Genomic DNA, 7416 nt, shown 5'->3' with positions numbered 1-7416 from the left:
ATTGAATGTAATGTCCTGCTGAAGCTTGGCCAAACATGTCTAATCTTTTTAGACTGAAGCTTTAGACTAACATTGCATGATTCCTAGAATTCTCATTAAAAGTTTTGATTCTCTTTATTTTCTTTTCCATATAAGTTTCGAAAATCACAAAAAAATTTTAAATATAAAACCAAAAATATTTTATGTTTCTTGTTTGAGTCTAGTATTAATTTTTAAGTTTGGTGTCAATTGCATGTTTCTGTTCTTCTTGCATTTTTCGAATTCATGCATGTTCTTCATTGATCTTCAAGTTGTTCTTGATGATTTCATTGCTCTGATCTTTAAATTCTCTTGTTTTGTGTGTTTTGTTGTTCTTCATATGCATTCTCAATTTGTTAGTGTCTCTTATAGGAAAATTTTTAAGTTTGGTGCCCTGCATGCATTGTTTCTTTTATCTTAGTTGCATTCTCATTGTTTCTCATCATTAAAAATTCAAAAATATTTTCAAAATTGTGTCTTTTCAAGTCAATAATACAGAGAATTGAAGATTCAGAACATTCAGCAGATGAATCAAACAGAAAAAGCTGGGCGTTCAAAACGCCCAGTGAAGAAGGAAAACTGGCATTTAAACGCCAGCCAGGGTACCTGGCTGGGCGTTTAACGCCCAAAAAGGTAGAGATTTGGGCGTTAAATGCCAGAATGGGCACCATTCTGGGCGTTAAACGCCAGAATGGGCACCATTCTGGGCGTTTAACGCCAGGATGACATTAGAGGGAAGATTTTGTTTTTAATTCACATTTTTTCAAGTTTTCATAATTTTTCAAAATCAAATCTTTTTCAAATCATATCTTTTCAATCATATCTCTTTCAAAATCAATTTCTTTCCATTTTATATTTATTTTTGCTATTTTCAAAAATCCTTGCTTCAATTAAAGATTTACTTCAAAATTTTCAAGTTGTTACTTGCCTATTAAGAAAGGATCAAACTTTAAATTTTAAAATTATATCTTTTAATTTCTTGATAGTCAAGTAATCAACTTTAATTTTAAAAAAATTTTCTTTTTTGATTTTCAATCATATCTTTTCAAACATATCTTTTCAATCACATCTTTTTCAAAATTAATTTTTTTTCAATCAAGATTTTTTCTAATTTCAAAATCTTTTTCAAAAATCACTTTATTTCTTTCCCAATCTTAGTTTTCGAAAATCTCAATCAAATTTTTAAATTTCTTTTTAATTATTTCAAAATCTTTTTAAATTGTTTTCAAAAATTCTTCCCCTCTTTTCACATCCTTCTATTTAAAGGACTAAGACTCCTCATCAAGGTGCAATTCGAACTCTGTCCCTCTTGATAAGTTCGAATTCCCTCTTCTCCACCTCCTCCTTCTATTATTCTTTTTCTCTGACACCTCAAGGAATCTCTATACTGTGACATAGAGGATTCCCTACTTTCTTGTTCTCTTCTCTTTCATATGAGCAGGAACAAAGATAAAGGCATACTTGTTCAAGCTGATCCTGAACCTGAAAGGACCTTGAAGAGAAAGCTAAGAGAAGCTAAAGAACAATTCTCTTTAGAGGGCCTAACAGAACTCTTCAAAGAAGAAGAAACCATGGCAGCCGAAAACAACAACAATGCCAACAATGCAAGGAAGGTGCTTGGTGCCTTCACTGCACCTACTCCTAATTTCTATGGGAGAAGCATCTCTATCCCTGCCATTGGAGCAAACAAATTTGAGCTAAAGCCTCAACTAGTTTCTCTAATGCAACAGAATTGCAAGTTTCATGGACTTCCATTGGAAGATCCTCATCAGTTTTTAGCTGAATTCTTGCAAATCTGTGACACTGTCAAGAGCAATGGGGTTGACCCTGAAGTCTACAGACTTATACTTTTTTCTTTTGCTATAAGAGACAGAGCTAGAACATGGTTGGATTCACAACCTAAGGAAAGCCTGAACTCTTGGGAAAAGCTAGTCAATGCCTTCTTGGCAAAGTTCTTTCCACCTCAAAAATTGAGTAAGCTTAGAGTGGAAATCCAAACCTTTAGACAGAAGGATGGTGAATCCCTCTATGAAGCTTGGGAGAGATACAAGCAATTGATCAGAAGGTGCCCTTCTGACATGCTTTTAGAATAGAGAATCATAGGAATCTACTATGATGGTCTGTCTGAACTATCCAAGATGTCATTGGATAGCTCTGCTGGAGGACCTCTTCATCTAAAGAAGACGCCTGCAGAAGCTCAGGAACTCATTGAAATGGTTGCAAATAACCAATTCATGTACACCTCTGAAAGGAATCCTGTGAATAATGGGACAACTCAGAAGAAAGGAGTTCTTGAGATTGATACTCTGAATGCCATAGTGGCTCAGAATAAAATATTGACCCAACAAGTCAATATGATTTCTCAGAATCTATCTGAAATGCAAGCAGCAACAGGCAGTACTAAGGAAGCTTCCTCTAAAGAAGAAGCTTGTGATCCTGAGAACCCAGCAATGGAAGAGGTGAATTACATGGGAGAACCCTATGGAAACACCTATAATCCTTCATGGAGAAATCATCCAAATCTCTCATGGAAGGATCAACAGAGACCTCAACAAGGTTTCAACAACAATAATGGTGGAAGAAACAGGTTTAGCAATAGCAAGCCTTTTTCATCATCTTCTCAGCAACAGACAGAGAATTTTAAGCAAAATCCCTCTGACTTAACAACCATTGTCTCTGATCTAATCAAAACCACTCAAAGTTTCATGACTGAAACAAGGTCCTTCATTAGAAATTTGGAGGCACAATTGGGTCAGCTGAGTAAGAAAATTACTGAACTCCCTCCTAGCACTCTCCCTAGCAATACAGAAGAGAATCCAAAAAGAGAGTGCAAGGCCATAACCACATCTCACATGGCCGAACATGGAGAGGAGGAAGAGGCAGTGATTCCCACTGAGGAAGACCTCAATGGACGCCCACTGACCTCCATGGAGTTCCCTAAAGAGGAACCATGGGAATCTGAGGATCACACTGAGACCATAGAGATTCCATTGAATTTACTTCTGCCATTCATGAGCTCTGATGAGTATTCTTCCTCAGAAGAGGATGAAGATGTTACTAAAGAGCAAGTTGCTAAGTACCTTGGAGCAATCATGAAGCTAAATGCCAAGTTATTTGGTAATGAGACTTGGGAGGATGAACCTCCATTGCTCATCAAAGAACTGGATGACTTGACTAGGCAGAGATTACCTCAAAAGAGACAGGACCCTGGAAAGTTTTCAATCCCTTGTACCATAGGCACCATGACCTTTGAGAAGGCTTTGTGTGATCTAGGGTCAAGCATAAACCTTATGGCTCTCTCTGTAATGGAGAAACTAGAGGTCATTGAGGTACAAGCTACAAGAATCTCACTAGAGATGGTAGACAATTCAAAGAAACAGGCTTATAGACTTGTAGAGGATATCTTGGTAAAGGTTGAAGACCATTACATCCCTGCTGATTTCATAATCTTAGAGACTGGGAAGTGTATGGATGAATCCATCATCCTTAGCAGACCCTTCCTAGCCACAGCAAAAGCTGTGATTGATGTTGACAGAGGAGAATTGATCATTCAAGTAAATAGAGACTCCCTTGTGTTTAAAGCTCAAGGATATCCCTCTGTCACCATGGAGAGGAAGCATGAAGAGCTTCTCTCAATACAGAGTCAAACAGAGCCCCCACAGTCAAACTCTAAGTTTGGTGTTGGGAGGCCACAACCAAACTTTAAGTTTGGTGTTGAACCCCCACATTCAAACTCTAAGTTTGGTGTTGGGAGGTTCCAACATTGCTCTGAACATCTGTGAGGCTCCATGAGAGCCACTGTCAAGCTATTGACATTAAAGAAGCGCTTGTTGGGAGGCAACCCAATTTTTACTTATCTATGTTAAATTTCTATTGTCTATTGTTATTTTGTGTTTTCTGTAGGTTGATGATCATGTGAAGTCACAAAAACAATTGAAAAAGCAAAAACAAAGTGAAAAATAGAATAAAAATAGAACACCCTGGAGGAGACAGTTACTGGCGTTTAAACGCCAGTAAAGGTAGCAGAATGGGCGTTAAACGCCCAGTCTGGCACCATTTTGGGCGTTTAACGCCAGAAAAGGGAACCAGACTGGCGTTTAACGCCAGGAATGGGCAAGAAGCTGGCGTTAAACGCCAGAAATGGGCAGCAGCCTGGTGTTTAACGCCAGGATTGGCAGAAAGGGGCGTTTTGCATGCCACTTGGTGCAGGGATGAGATATCCTTGACACCTCAGGATCTGTAGACCCCACAGGATCCCCACCTACCCCACCACTCTCTTTCTTCTTCACCCATTCACCAATAACCTCAATACCTCTTCCCCAAAAACCCCTCACCTATCAAATCCCACCATTCTCTTCACCACTCACATCCATCCTTCACAAAACCCCACCTACCTCACCATCCAAATTCAAACCACTTTCCCTCCCAAACCCACCCTCTATAGCCGAACCATACACCCCCCTCTCACCCCTATATAAACCCATCTTCACTCCTTCATTTTCACACAACCTAAACACCAATTCTCTCCCTTGGCCGAAACATAAGGCCCGCTCCATCTCCTCTACTTCTTCTTCTTCTACTCTCTTCTTTCTTCTTTTACTCGAGGACAAGCAACCTTCTAAGTTTGGTGTGGTAAAAGCTAAAGCTTTTTTTGGTTTTTTCATAACCATTTATGGCACCAAAGGCTAGAGAAACCTCTAAAAAGAGGAAAGGGAAGGCAAAAGCTTCCACCTCCGAGTCATGGGAGATGGAGAGATTCCTCTCAAGGGTGCATCAAGACCACTTCTATGAAGTTGTGGCCAAGAAGAAGGTGATCCCCGAGGTCCCTTTTAAGCTCAAAAAGGGCGAATATCCGGAGATCCGACAAGAGATCTGAAGAAGAGGTTAGGAAGTTCTCACCAACCTCATTCAACAAGTCGGAATCTTAATTGTTCAAGAGTTCTATGCCAATGCATGGATCACCAAGAACCATTATCAAAGTGTGAACCCGGACCCTAAGAATTGGCTTACAATGGTCTGAGGGAAATACTTAGATTTTAGTCCGAAAAATGTAAGGTTGGCATTCAACTTGCCCATGATGTAAGGAGATGCACACCCCTACACTAGAAGGGTCAACTTTGATCAAAGGTTGGACCAAGTCCTCAAGGACATCTGTGAAGAGGGCACTCAATGGAAGAGAGATTCAAGAGGGAAGCCAGTTCAACTAAGAAGGCATGACCTCAAGCCCGTGGCTAGGGGATGGTTGGAGTTCATCCAACGCTCAATCATTTCCACTAGCAACCGGTCTGAAGCTACTATAGACCGGGCTATCATGATACATAGCATCATGATTGGAGAAGAAGTGGAAGTTCATGAGATTATATCCCAAGAACTCTACAAGGTGGCGGACAAGTCCTCCACTATGGCAAGGTTAGCCTTCCCTCATCTCATTTGTCACCTCTACAATTCGGCTGGAATTGACATAGAGGAAGACATCCTCATTGATGAGGACAAGCCCATCACTAAGAAAAGGATGGAGCAAACAAGAGATCCCACTCATGGACAAGAGCATGAGGAATTTTCTCATCATGAAATCCCTGAGATGCCTCAAGAGATGCATTTTCCTCCACAAAACTATTGGGAGCAAATCAACACCTCCCTAGGAGAATTAAGTTCCAACATGGGACAACTAAGGGTGGAGCACCAAGAGCATTCCATCCTCCTCCATGAAATTAGAGAAGATCAAAGAACCATGAGAGAGGAGCAACAAAGGCAAGGAAGAGACATTGAGGAGCTCAAGCACTCCATAAGATCTTCAAGAGGAAGAACAAGCCGCCATCACTAAGGTGGACCCGTTCTTTAATTTCCTTGTTCTTTATTTTCTGTTTTTCAAAAATTGTGCCCTATGTTTATTTATGTTTGTGTCTTTATTACATGATCATTAGTGTCTAAGTGTCTATGCCTTAAAGCTATGAAAATAAATCCATCACCTTTCTTAAATGAAAAATATTTTCAATTGAAAAAGAAAAAGAAGTGCATGAATTTCAAATTTTAAAACAGTTTAATTATTTTGATGTGGTGGCAATACTATTGTTTTTCTGAATGAAGCTTGAACAGTGCATATTTTTGAATTTGATTGTTTATGAATAATAAAATTGTTGGCTCTTGAAAGAATGAAGGGAAAAGGAGAAATGTTATCTGATGATCTGAAAAATCATAAAATTGATTCTTGAAGCAAGAAAAAGCAGTGAAAAGCTTGCAAAAAAAAAGAGACGAAAAAAAAAGAAAAGAAAAAGAAAGAAAAAGAAAAGCAAGCAGAAAAAGCCAATACCCCTTTAAACCAAAAGACAAGGGTGATAAAAAGGATCCAAGGCTTTGAGCATCAGTGGATAGGAGGGCCCACAGGAATAAAATCCTGGCCTAAGCGGCTAAACCAAGCTGTCCCTAACCATGTGCTTGTGGCGTGAAGGTGTCAAGTGAAAACTTGAGACTGAGCGGTTAAAGTCGAGGTCCAAAGCAAAAAGAAGAGTGTGCTTAAGAACCTTGGACACCTCTAATTGGGGACTCTAGCAAAGCTGAGTCACAATCTGAAAAGGTTCATCTAATTATGTGTCTGTGGCATTTATGTATCCGGTGGTAATACTGGAAAACAAAGTGCTTAGGGCCATGGCCAAGACTCATAAAGTAGCTGTGTTCAAGAATCAACATACTTAACTAAGAGAGTCAGTAACACTATCTGGATTCTGAGTTCCTATAGATGCCAATCATTCTGAACTTCAAGGGATAAAGTGAGATGCCAAAACTGTTCAGAAGCAAAAAGCTAAAAGCCCCGCTCATCTAATTAATACTGATCTTTATAGATGTTTTTGGAATTCATTGTATATTCTCTTCTTTTTTATCCTATTTGATTTTCAGTTGCTTGGGGACAAGCAAAAATTTAAGTTTGGTGTTGTGATGAGCGGATAATTTATACGCTTTTTTACATTGTTTTTAGTATATTTTAATTAGTTTTTATTATATTTTTATTAGTTTTTAAATAAAAATCACTCTTATGGACTTTACTATGAGTTTGTGTATTTTCTGTGATTTCAGGTATTTTCTGGCTGAAATTGAGGGACCTGAGCAAAAATCTGATTCAGAGGCTGAAAAAGGACTGCAGATGCTGTTGGATTCTGACCTTCCTGCACTCAAAGTGGATTTTTTGGAGCTACAAAAGCCCAATTGGCACGCTCTCAATTGCGTTGGAAAGTAGACAACTTGGGCTTTCTAGCAATATATAATAGTCCATACTTTACTCGAGATTTGATAGCCCAAACAGGCGTTCCAAGTCAGCTCAAGAATTCTGGCGTTTAACTCCAAAACTGGCACAAAAGCTGGAGTTAAACGCCCAAACTGGCACAAAAGCTGGCGTTTAACTCC

General features: G+C 39.1%; 1 non-coding gene across 1 annotated transcript; it reads right to left on the bottom strand.

The window, feature by feature from the left end:
• Positions 1 to 1994: 1994 nt before the first annotated feature.
• LOC112788600 (small nucleolar RNA R71) lies at positions 1995 to 2102 on the bottom strand. The gene has a single exon (XR_003195959.1). It is a non-coding gene; the product is annotated as a small nucleolar RNA R71 (small nucleolar RNA).
• Between the last annotated feature and the right edge of the window lie 5314 nt (positions 2103 to 7416).

The sequence above is a fragment of the Arachis hypogaea genome, chromosome 20, assembly GCF_003086295.3.
Source record: "Arachis hypogaea cultivar Tifrunner chromosome 20, arahy.Tifrunner.gnm2.J5K5, whole genome shotgun sequence".
Classification (NCBI taxonomy): domain Eukaryota; kingdom Viridiplantae; phylum Streptophyta; class Magnoliopsida; order Fabales; family Fabaceae; genus Arachis; species Arachis hypogaea.
The sequence above is the reverse complement of the archived record's forward strand: the minus strand, read 5'-3'. Positions and strand labels throughout refer to the sequence as shown.